This window comes from Stomoxys calcitrans, chromosome 5, assembly GCF_963082655.1.
Source record: "Stomoxys calcitrans chromosome 5, idStoCalc2.1, whole genome shotgun sequence".
Lineage (NCBI taxonomy): Eukaryota > Metazoa > Arthropoda > Insecta > Diptera > Muscidae > Stomoxys > Stomoxys calcitrans.
Window position 1 is genome coordinate 137,226,515 of NC_081556.1, and position 13,020 is coordinate 137,239,534.

Consider the following 13,020-nt stretch of genomic DNA (forward strand, 5'->3'; position numbering starts at 1 on the left):
ATTATTATGCTGTTATACTAGTATACTGTTATACTACTATACTGTTGTAGTACTATACTGTTATACTACTATACAGTTATGCTACTATACTGTTATACTTATATGCTCTTATACTACTATACTGTTAAACTACTATGCTGTTATACTACTATACTGTTATAATACTACACTACCCTTGAGAACCTGTCTGATATAGCGGATATAGCTAGTTGTTAGGGTTTTTAAAGCGATTTGGATGATTCAATGGTAGGAACTAGAAGGCATCTTCTTCCTTCTGTTTCTGTGGTACCACAATGTATGGAGACGTCTGATGGCAGACTGCCAATTAAACCTAACCTACACTACCCCACACTTGTACTAAAACACAGTTATATTACTTTACTGTTATAGTACTAATATGTTATACATTTATACAAATATATTGTTACACTGTTATACTGTCATACTACTATACTTTTATACTACTATACTGTTATACTGCACATTCTTACATGGTATAGTGCAACATAAATGTGGCCAGCATTATGAGAGCATAATCACCGCCGAAAAAGTTTTCTGATGTTATCGCCACGATTCGAACCCAATCTTTCAACGTCATAGGCTGACATGCTAAGCTCTGCGCTACGGTGGCCTCCAAAACTGTTATACTACTCCACTTTTATACTACTATACTGTTATACTACCACATTTTTATACTTTTAAGCTTCTAATATGTAACACAACACAACTATTATGTTACTATACCGCTATACTACCATACTGCTGCACTATTAAACTGTTACAATACTATACCGTTATCCTACTACACTGTTATACTCCAAATGCAAATTTACCCATAAATCTTCCGTTAAGGAACAGGAACAAACTTCTTACATATCAATGAGCACTGTCCGATTCAAGTTTCAGCTCAATGGCAAGGGGCCTTTTTTTTGATTGCCGAGTCTGGACGGCGTGCCGCAGTGCAACACTTCTTTATGGATAAGTTTTTACATGGCTGCTATACCATTTTTTCATATGGTATAGTACCTCACAAATGTTGCCAGCATAAGTGGGGGATGACTACCGCCGAAAATTTATTCTGATTTTTCCGCCAGAATTCAAACCTATGCGTTCCGCGTCATAGGAGAACATGTTAACCTCTGCCGTGCGGTGGCTTCCATAGTAATACTACTGTTATACTGTTATACAAATATACTGTTATACTACTATACCGTTATACTACTATACTTTTATACTAAAATAATGTTGTACAACTTCACGTTTATACTGCGATATTGTTATACTTATATATGGCTATACTACGGTACTGTTATACTACCCTATTGTTATTATACTACACTGTTTTATTACTATAATGTTATACTACTTTACAGTTATGCTTATATACTGGAACACTGCTAAACTGTTATACTACTTAATTATAATACTTCTGTAGGTAAATATTGCTGTACTACTTGACTGCTATAGGACTATACTGTTATACTACTAAACTGTTATACTTATATACTGTTGTACTACTATACTATAGTGATATATAACTATAGTGTTGTACTACATTACTGTTATACTACTATACTACTACTCGGTTATGCTCCCTACTGTTATACTTCTAAACTGTTATAATACTTTACATTATACTGTTATGCTGCTATACTGTTATACGACTATACTGTTATGCTACCCGACTGTTATATTACAATACTGTTATATTACAATACTGCTATACTATGTTATACTAATATACTGTTATACTTCTAATCTGTAATAATACTTTACATTATACTGTTATACCGCTATACTGTTAAACTACTATACTTTTATATTACTATACTGTTATACTACTATACGGCATGGGATGACTATGAGCGCATAGGATGGAACTTTGAGCTCCAATATGAGTGGTGTTCATTGTCATCACGAAAACTTTAGCTGAGAGCTACCATAAGTAGAGCTGGCAAACTATCGATAACAGCAACATTCGATATTTTCGATACTTTTAATCATATCGATAGTATCGATACTATTGTTAATTTCGCATCACATATATTAAACGAAATTGAGAAGTAAACATCAGGAGATCGATTTATATAGAAGCAATATCAAAAGCACTGACCAAATAAAACCATGTTTAATAAAGTCAGTTGTGAATCATGAATGAGATCATTGTACAAAATGTTAGTCTAATCGGATGACAATTGCGCTCTCTATAGGCGCAATGTATATTGAATGATACATTCAGTGTCGGATTGCTTATTTTTGTTTAGTTTTACAAAAAATTTATCTTTTGCTATAGTATCCATCGGAAAAATATCGATCGTTATGCAGCCCAAAAATTAAATATCGATAGTGCCATCGATATTTTTTGCCAGCTTTAACCGGAAGCTTCCAAGAATGTTCCATATGGGGTAGCTGTAACTGCAGTCGCAGACAATCAGCGGTATCAAATGGAGAGTCTCAGCGAGAAGCCGGGCGGCAACAGCTCTTGCTTTTACATTGAGTGCAAATTATGCTGGATATGTCAAGGCGAGTTTTTGGCGCCTTCAAACAACGAGCTGGAAGGAGATTGACAAGGGCCGCTAACTCCCCATGTGACCACAAATATGTGATTACAACAACAATTGCTTCGTGTGGCAGTTCATAGCTTCATGCCTATTTGGAACTTGTAATGCTTTACTTTAAGGAAAAATGGCAAAATTTGCCAATAATAGCCAATAAATTGGTTTCTTTAAATACTTAAGGCTCCACAATAGATGGATTCGGAAAGAGTATGGTCCATATTATATTGGGTTGACCAAAAAGGATTTTTTAAAAGAAAATAAATGCATTTTTAATAAAACTTAGAATGAACTTTAATCAAATATATAATTGCCATTTTGTTCGATAACCTTTTGCCATCTTCCTGACAAATTAAGTATTCCACGCTCATAGAACTTCTGGCCTTTATCTGCAAAACACTGAACCAAGTGCGATTTTATAGCCTCATCATTGCCGAAAGTTTTACCATTTAAGGAGTTCTGCAAAGATTGAAATAAATGGTAGTCTGATGGTGCAAGGTCAGGGCTATGTGGTGGATGCATCAAAAGTTCCCAGACAAGCTCACTCAGTTTTTGGCGAGTGGCCAAAGATGTGTGCGGTCTAGCGTTGTCCTGGTGGAATATGACACTTTTACGATTGACCAATTCTGGTCGCTTCTCCTTGATGGCTGTATTCAGTTTGTCCAATTGTTGACATCCGAATTAATCGTCTGGTTCCTTGGAAGCAGCTCAAAATATACCACACCCTTCCAATCCCACCAAACAGACAGCATAACCTTCTTTTGGTGAATATCAGCCTTTGAAGTGGTTTGAGCTGGTTCACCATGCTTGGACCATGTTATGATTGGACCTCCAGTTATGATTCGTTTTAAAAACGGATCGAATTCATTGCGTTTAAGGTGCATATCACAAGCGTTGATTCGGTTTGTTAAATGAATTTCTTTCAATACATGTGGTACCCAAATATCAAGCTTTTTCACCAGTCCAAGACTTTTTATGTTATAATGAACGGTTGATTTTGGTATATTTAACTTCTCTCCTTTCTCACGCTCAGTTACATTACGATCCAATTCGATTAATGCTTAAAATTTGCTTAAAATTTGTCAACACCGACTATATGAAAAATCCAATCACTGTTTGGGCAACCCTATTTCATATAAACGGTTTCAGCATTCTATTTCCCAGTTAACTACAGTGGGCCATTTACTCTGAAAAATTCAAATCATAAGGAAAAATTACCAAAATTTTCCAAGAATGACCAATATCTTGGTTTCTTTATTATTATATTTTCAATGGCTATAAATTCCTTATAACAAAATATTCATGCGTTTACCGAGAAATCTTTGTTTTTTCGATTCAATATTTTTAAACAGTTTCTTACATTAAATAAATTATATCTTTTGTTCAATTGATATATTGATTTATTTATGATCTGTTATGAATTATGGCGTCATGATAAAAATGTTTCCCATCGCTATGAATAACCTTTCTATTCATTTCAACGTGTTATAAATCTTTCTATATTTAAAAATAATGAAGAGCTTGAAAGTGCATCATTATTTATTGATGATGAATACCATAGGGGATTTTTTGCTTTCCTCAATCAATTATGAGTCCTAACGTAATGATAATAACTCTAAATATGTATTTCTAGATAAAAATGTGTTTCTTTGTTCACCGTGATAAGCAATTAGTTCTACAATTTATTAAAGTGATGCACTTAGTTTGTAAAATCTTTTGTTTGTTATAATTTAATGGCCAATTACTTTTTATTATATCAAATAATATGAAAAGAATTTTGGTATGAACATATCAGGGATATAAAAATTGTCAAATTAATACAACAATATTACACTTCTGCATTGACCTTCAAACAGCTTGAAATATTTGATCTCAAAAACGTTAGCAAGTCGAGGTGAAAAATCCAAAATCTGTAGACGTTAAATGATATTTCGGTGTGCACACAGAAAAAAATATCACGAAAATTAAAAATTTATTTGAAAATAAAAAATGTTTTCTTTTTTGTTTCTATTTCGAGACGATCACAATGATCAGAGATTTTCTTTGCAAACGGAAAAGCCAGAGATAGCAACACACACCAACCACTATGGAATTAAAAAATTAATTGAAACAATCATGGTTTAATTGCATCCAATTACGTTCGTAATTGAAATTTTGGTAATCCTCAATTAAAAAATTAATTGATTTAATCCTTTTTTTATTTAAATCTAAACTCTTTTCAATTACGATCGTGATTGAAATTTTTGTCATTTCAATTAAAAAATTAATTAATTCAATCATTTTTATAATTGAATCTGAACTTGTTTTCAATTACGATCGTGATTGAAATTTTTAATTAAAAAATTAATTCATCAATTATTTTTTTGATTGAATCTAAAATAACTGAAAATGTAACCTTGTAACCTCAATTTAACAATAACAGCCATGACCATTAAGCTATTTTCTTTTTGTCACTCAATTCGTTCGCCAATTCTTTGAAAACAGCTGATTTTATAGAGGAAAAAATAGCTGTTGTCAATAAATTGGCGAATTCCCTAAAACATGACCTTATAGGAGGATTTTTTTTAAGATACCTCTTTCCTAACTCGAGCTACAATTTTTCTGGACAGCTCTATTGGTGGTTACATTTCTACCCATTCATCGTTATGTTGATATAAGAAAAAATGGAATTAACTCGTAAACATATTCGTGCAACTTTCGATGTGGATTATCACAAGAGTTGCATTGATGAACTTAAATCATTGTATGGCGATGAAGTACCATCCTATAGCACGGTGAGAAACTGTTATAATGAATTAAGTCGTGGCCAAAGTCGAATTCTGTGAAGATCATTCAAAAACAGCCGTTGTACCAGAGAACGTTGATGCCGCACGTAAACTTATGAATAAAAATCGTCATATGACATACCGTGAGAAAGGGACTTCCTTGGGCATTTCTTCCACTTACACACATTCGATATTGTATGAACACCTTGCCGTAATCCTGGCGAGAATATCAGAAAATTTTCAGTGATGGTTATCCCCTCTTATTGATGGCGACATTTGTGAGGTACTGTACCATTTGGTATGGCAGTCATGTAAAAAATTCTTCACAAAAAGGTGCCGCACGAACTCGGCTATAAAAATGAGGCCCCTTATCATTGAGCTTAAACTTGAATCGGGCAACACCCATTGATATGTGAGAAGTTTTCCATGGTTCTTTAATGGAATAATCATGGGCAAATTAGCAATAAACACCTTGCCGTTAAAAGGTTTGTTTTCGTTGGGTTCAGCGTAATTTGACAGTCGCTCTAAAACAGGATCAAGTCGATTAGTGTGAAGAAGTGTTGAAAAATACAATCGCGGTGTTTCAAAATAAGTTTATAAGAACGTCTTAGGTGGTGAATTATGGAACTATGCGTATGAGTCCGAAACAAAACAACAATCGACCGTGTGGGTCTTTGAAAACAAAAACGAGCCAACAAAAGTTGTTCGTGGAAGCAGCCTTTCGAAGCAAATGGTCTGTTTCCTCGGCAAAACTGCGCATGTGGCGACTGTTCCGCTTGAGCAACATTAGTACATCAATTCTGAGTGAGGTACATCACAATTCGATTGCCTGAAGTGGTGGAAGAAATTCGAAAACGAACAAGAAAAGACCAATCATTGTTCACCATGACAATGCGAGCTCTCAAACATCGGTTCAAACCAGCGCCTTTTTGACCGGCCAAAACTTCGAAAGATCGAACTAGGTACCCAATGATTTCTGTTTATTAACGCACATTAAGATAAAAATGTGTGTTCACTGATTTTCAAAGCCAGAAAATGCTGTTGAAACGTTCAATAACCATGTTTTGGAGCTGCGTCAATCTGAGTGCAAAAAGCTCTTCGACAATTGGGTTGAGCTCATGCAGGTGCCTAAATCATGCTGGAGGATACTTTTAGAAACAATAAATCCATTTTTAATAACCAAAATTTGCATTTACATTATTAGGCCAGAAATTTATTTAGCAAACCTCGTATATGGAAAATTTGGATGCAATATTTACTAAAGACAAAAATCCAAGGAAATTTTCTCTAAAGACAAAATTCTAATGAAATTTCAGCTGCCATTTGAGAGTGGTTTCATCGTTTTAAGTATTTCCATTTTTGCACAGTGGTCCGCGCCAAATGATTTTTTGAATATTGTGGCTGATTTTTCCAAGTTTTTCCCCAAAATTCGATAGTGCAACGATTATTTCGAATAAAGTCGTACATGTATTAGAAACTAGGCTTCATAAGCTATCGTTTGAGGCCGGTCTCATTGGCGAGTGTATTTCAATTGTTGAGTAGTGGACCAGACAAGTATACTTATATGTATATTTTTTTCGTAGTCATAAATTAATTGTGTATAAATTCTTTAAAGTGTTCTGCTAATGCCAGTAACAGAGCGCTGTAAGATCAATGGTTTGTGTCTCCACTAGTAAAATTCAGAATTTAACTTTACTCACATCAGCAAGTGGGTCTTTCATAGGTCTAAGAATTTAAATTTGGACATGGGTCTGTAAGGCAGCTATATTGAAATATGATCCAGCTTCTACCATATTTGTGACCTAAACATCCATATGTTATAGGGATGATGTTCATAATGGTCGGTGCATGGAATCAACAACACGCGTTCATAAAATCATCCCCGCATATTGACAATATTTTCAACAAGACCTGTTCATGACAATGACACACTTGGTGAATGATTTTGCAGCAGTGTATTTTACGATATAGCAAAAAATTATCTGTGCAAAGTTTCAGTTCAATATTTTAATTTTTTAAGTAGCTACAACTTGTACAACTCACTGATTCAAATTTCAGCAAAATCGGAGAATAAATGCGCCTTTTATGGTCTTTAGACCTTGAAGCTAATGATCGGTCTCTATGACAGCTTTATCTAAATATATCCCGATCTGGACCATATTCGGGACAGATGTTGGGAGTCTTTATACAACTCACTGTTCCAAATTTCAGCGAAGTCGGGTAATAAATGCGCCTCTTATAGGCCTAAGAACCAAAATCGGCAGGTCGATCGATATGGCAGCTATATCCAAATATGTTCCGATCTGGACCATTTTTTGTTCGAATATAGGCTGGACTAATTAAACTATGCTACATTTCAGCTAAATCGGGTAATAAATGCGCCTGTTATAGGCTTAAGATCCTAAATCGCCAGATCGGTCTATACGGCAGCTATATCCAAATATAGTCCGATGTGGCCGATTCAAGAACAAAACCTCCGTATAGAAGCAATATAACAACTATTAAGTGTTAATAATAACAACTATTAAGTGTTAATGATTTTATTGCTTTCCCGCTATTATATAAGGTGTTATTGCAGTAAACATTCAGCTTTTAGATGTGGAATGATGTACAATTTATTTTAAAATTTTGAAAAATTTTCCATCCAGCATACCTATGCGGTTTTAAATTATTTGGACATTTCTTAATTGTTTTTGATCATATCTTAATAAAATTGTTGTGTTATCAAATTATGGCTTTGGACCTAGTGTTTGTATTAATTTTTTCTGAGAAACTTGAACTCGGTACCTACTAACCTTAAGTATGAATGAAAAATCCCGCATCTTTGTGTTAATTCATATTGGCATTTCGCTTTACAAAATTAATTGTTAATACGTAGTTTAACATCTAATAAATAGTTGACGTAAAATCATATATTGTTGGCAACACTGATCCGGAGAAATTTATGCGAGAGAGATTCAAGAGCATGCAATGATGCATCATAAATTTTTTGGCAACTTCAAAAGAAAAACACACAAACTTCATACTGGAAATTGTAATGCGAATGAAACACATGGCATCACACATGTATACCTATGTATGTATGTATGACATAGAAAGGGGTGAAATCCATTTTATTGAAAAAAGAAAGAAGAAGTAAGAAGTCTGGGGCAAAAAAACTGAATAAAGTAAAATGATGAGTGTAACAACAAAACTTTGGCGCGGCATTCACTGCAGCATTGCCAGCCAGCCAGCCAACTTACAAAAGATTCTTCTTCCTCTTCTTCTTCAATGCTTTTTGTGCAGACTAAAGAAAACAACAACAACACTTAACACATACGGTAGACAGGCAAGAAGCGAAAGAATAAATCATATAATGAAAAAGCAATGCCTCCAAGCTAACAACAACATCAACAAAAACTATTTGGCAATGGCATACGAAAGCAAAAATGCAAAATGTACATTGTAAGAGGAAAGGGGGGCGAAAAAGGCAGAGGAAGAAGACAACTAACTGGTGGATGGGGTCATGCAAATGAGATGAAATGAAAACAACAAGAAAAGAGCAAACAAATGACAACTATTAGAAAAATTATTTAAAAAAATAGGATTACAATTTTATTGTTTTGTTTTGTTTTTCCACAGCCATGATATTTGTTGGTAAACTGATGTTGATGCTGATAATGATAATTATGGTGATGAAGGCGTTGCACAATGGGATGAAAGTAATCAAATAGAAATGGAATGGGTGCAAAACTTTGTTACTAGTTACTAGCAGAAAAAAGAAGGAAATGGAAAGACGTGAAATTGAGCGTTTCGAGATGTTTAGGGACCAGAATGTAGCTAAGAAGGTTTTATATGATGTTATATCAGTTAATACGATTTGGACTATACATGACAAGGACATTGAAAGTCAGAACATGTGTTCTTGTACCAAATTTTAGCCAAAACAGGTAAAAATGGAGGATTCTAGGGGCTCAAGAAGTTAAAACCGGGTTATATGGTGGCTATACCAGTTTATAGACCGCTTAGGATTATACTTAGCACGGATATTGGAAAAATATCGAAAAAAACACAAATTTTTCCATGAGTCTCAAATTATACGGTACTAGCCGAACTAGGCCCGCTCCGCTGCGCCTCTTTAACTCTCTAATATCTTTTTAGGGCTGGGAAACTTCGCCTTGAATGTGTATATCGAATTCGTTCCACTGTAGCATATGTCCGCCTATAACGCCGAATGCCTGCGTTCAAATCCTGGCGATAACATCGGACAAAATTTAATGCGGTGGTGATCCCATCTTAATGCTGGCGACAAAGCTTAACGAGCTCAAACCCCGTTTACACTGCTCATTAAATCCGGATTTAATGGCTCAATCATCTGTTTTCCTTTTATAAAATCAGCTGACGAGAGTCTTAAATCTGGATTTAATGAGCAATGTAAACGAGGTTTCATTCTGTTTCGGTCTTAAGCGTGCACTGGTATTTAAAACAAAACATCGTTGCACTAGCAGACAATGAAATATAGATATCTCAAGCTACTCTTTCCATAGGCACCAAGATCAGAGATAAGAAATAAAAGACAACAAGTAAAAAGGCATTAAGTTCGGCCGGGCCGAACTTTGGATACCCACCACCTCGGGTATGTAAACCCCCTTTCGTCATAATCTATTGAAAATTGGATAACCTAAGCATCCAAATTCGGCACGGACATTGAGTGGTCTAATATATATGACACTATTCAATTTTGTTGAACAAAATATTGGTCTTTTTGGCAGATATATCCAATTATAAACCGATCTGAACCATAGTAAGGTTCATCCGATCTGAACCATTTTAAGGTTCATCCGATCTGAACCATATTAAGATTACTCCCGGATATCGGGAGGCTCAGAAAAACTCACTGTTTTAAATTTCAGCGAAATCTGGTAATAAATAAAGCTATTATGGTTGTCAGACCCTTTATCGGGAGATCGGTCTATATGGCAGCTATATCTAAACATAGTCCGATCACAACCATATTTAGGTCGGATGTTGGGAGACCTTAACCTACTCACTGTTCCAAATTTCAACGAAATCGGATAAAAATAGAGCTTTTATGGGCTTCAGACCCTTTATCGCGAGATCGGTCTATATGGCAGCTATATCCAAATATGGATCGATCTAGTACATATTTAGGTCAGATTTTTGGGAGGCTTAAAGTGACCCACTGTTTTAAATTTTAGCGAAATCAGGTAATAAATAAAGCTTTTATGGTCTTCAGTCCCTTTATAGAAAGATCGGTCTATATGGCAGCTATATCTAAATATGGATCGATCTAATCCATATTTAGGTTAGATGTCGGGAGGCTTAAAATAACCCACTGTTTTAAATTTCCGCGAAATCAGGTAATGAATAAAGCTTTTATGGGCTTCAGACCCTTTATCGGGAGATCGGTCTATATGGCAGCTATACCTAAATATGGATCGATCTAATCCATATTAAGGTCGGATGTTGGGAGGCCTTAACCTACTCACTGTTTTAAATTTCAGCGAAATCGGGTAATAAATAAAGCTTTTATGGGCTGCAGTCTCCTTATCGGCAGATCGGTCTATATGCAGCTATATCTAAATATGAATCGATATAATCCATATTTAGGTCAGATGTCGGGAGGCTTAAAATAACCCACTTTTGCAAATTTCAGCGAAATCGGGTAATAAATAAAGCTTTTATGGTCTTCAGACCCCTGATAGGGAGATCGGTCTATATTTGGGTCAGTTGTCGGGAAGCCTTAAACTACTCACTGTTTCAAATATCAGTGATATCGTATAAAAAATCAAGCATTAATGGGCATAAGACCCTTTATCGGCAGATCGGTCTATATAGCAGGTATATCCAAATGTGGTCCGATTTTGCACGTTCAAGAACTTAACCAGCGTGCATCAAAAAAACGCACCTTGTTATAAAAACAAGACACACAGAAAAGTAAAGAAAGATGTTTTCTTCTTGAGCTTCGTTGGTTCTCTTGATTTCGTTTCGTTTCGATGTTGTTATTGTTTTTATTTGATTTTTTTAAGGCTCTAGAGTGATTACAACAGACGGATGGATAGACACACGGACATCTTTAAATAGTCTTTTTAAATAAATAGAATTTTACGACGATCCGAAATATATATACTTTGTGGGGTTGGAAATTGATATTTCGATATTTCGTTGCAAACGGTGGTGGTGGGTATAAAAACTGGGAGAAAAAAAAAATTTTAAGAAAACTTTGAATGAACTATGAGGCGGATTTAGCTACTTTTCAATCCATCATGGACATTTTTTACCTTTTACTTTAACTTTCATATCAGCTTCTTATCGTCAATTTACCTGTGTTTTAAATTTTTGCCAAATACATCCCATTGTGCCTCAAAAAAAAACGGCAATGACCAATGATATAAAAAAATTGAAAATATGAAATATTTCGATTGAAAATAAATTTAATGTGCATTTGAATGTTACACCCTCTGCTATATGAATAATTTTTAACAAATGTTTATGGGGGCGCACAATATTACCTTTTTTGAAAAAGAAACAGAAAGTTTTTTTTTCGCCTTATGGTGTTGTTGTTTGTTTGTGGGTATCCTCACGTCACAAGTGTGATGATGATGATAATTTGTTTTTGTTTAATTTCGAACAGGCAAAAAATACGAATTATATTATTGTTTGAATATTTTTAGCTATTTAGTTATAGGTAGATATTTTTAAAAACTTTACAAAATATATATTATTTTGAATATTTTTGAAAGAAATCCTTTTATATAAGATCTCCGCGATATGTTTTTCTTTTTTTAATTTTCTACAAAATATTAAATTATATGACTTAAATTGCTTTAAAAAAATAAATATTTAGATTAGTTAAATTTTAATAAAAATAAATAACCGAACTTTATTTTTTTATACTTTGTGGAAATTTCACTATAGCAAAGTTACTTATATGGCTTTTAAAAGTTCACTTTTTCCTTATCACTTTGTTGATATTCTTTTCTATTATTTTTTCAATAATTCACACTTAGCCTTTATGTGTAATTTTGTTTTATATTTTCTTTATCAATTCACTTTTCAAACAAAACACTTTTCGATGTTGTTGTTATTGTTTCACTTACAAAAAACACCAATGACCGTAGAAAATCTTCAAAATTCGTGGAAGAAAACTTTCAAAGGCACAGCGAATTGAATCTTTCTATTCTTTCTTTTTTTGCGTAGGTAAGAAAAAAATCGCCAAATTCTTTAACTTTTAGCTGACAAAAGTTTTATAACCGTTATTGTTATAAAAACAAGACACACAGAAAAGTAAAGAAAGATGTTTTCTTCTTGGGCTTCGTTGGTTCTCTTGATTTCGTTTCGTTTCGATGTTGTTATTGTTTTTATTTGATTTTTTTTCTTTCTAGTGCACACCGTTGGAGCCACCGATTAGTATTGCGGTAGTGGGGGACGTTGATAAAACAAATTGAATAACAATTCTCTTTGTTTTTGTTATTTAATTATTTTTTTTTTCTTGCTTTTCTTTCGTACACTTTTTCACACGTAGGAGAAATGAGCGGAAAAAGCACAAACACACACGACGTTAGGTTCTTTTTTGCTTTTCGATTTGTTTTTATGTCTTTTGATTTTGTGATAGAATTTTATTGCTATTTCTCAAACGAAAAGAAGAAGAAAAAACGAAAAGGCGTATAGCGGTTTTTTGAGTTAAGTCTTACGAGTCG

General features: G+C 34.1%; 1 protein-coding gene across 2 annotated transcripts in view; it reads right to left on the bottom strand.

Annotated features, from left to right (window-relative positions):
• The window catches only part of LOC106082324 (terminal nucleotidyltransferase 5C), a 416,321-nt gene extending 403,301 nt beyond the window's left edge, over nt 1-13,020 (bottom strand). The window contains exons 1-2 of one of the 2 annotated variants that reach the window (XM_059369118.1): nt 12,421-13,020; nt 11,833-12,113 (exon numbers count right to left, since the gene is read on the bottom strand). The gene's annotated coding sequence lies outside the window, so the exon portion shown is untranslated. Of the gene's footprint in view, nt 1-11,832; nt 12,146-12,420 lie in introns of both variants that reach the window. The other variant, XM_059369119.1, reaches the window with a different exon arrangement.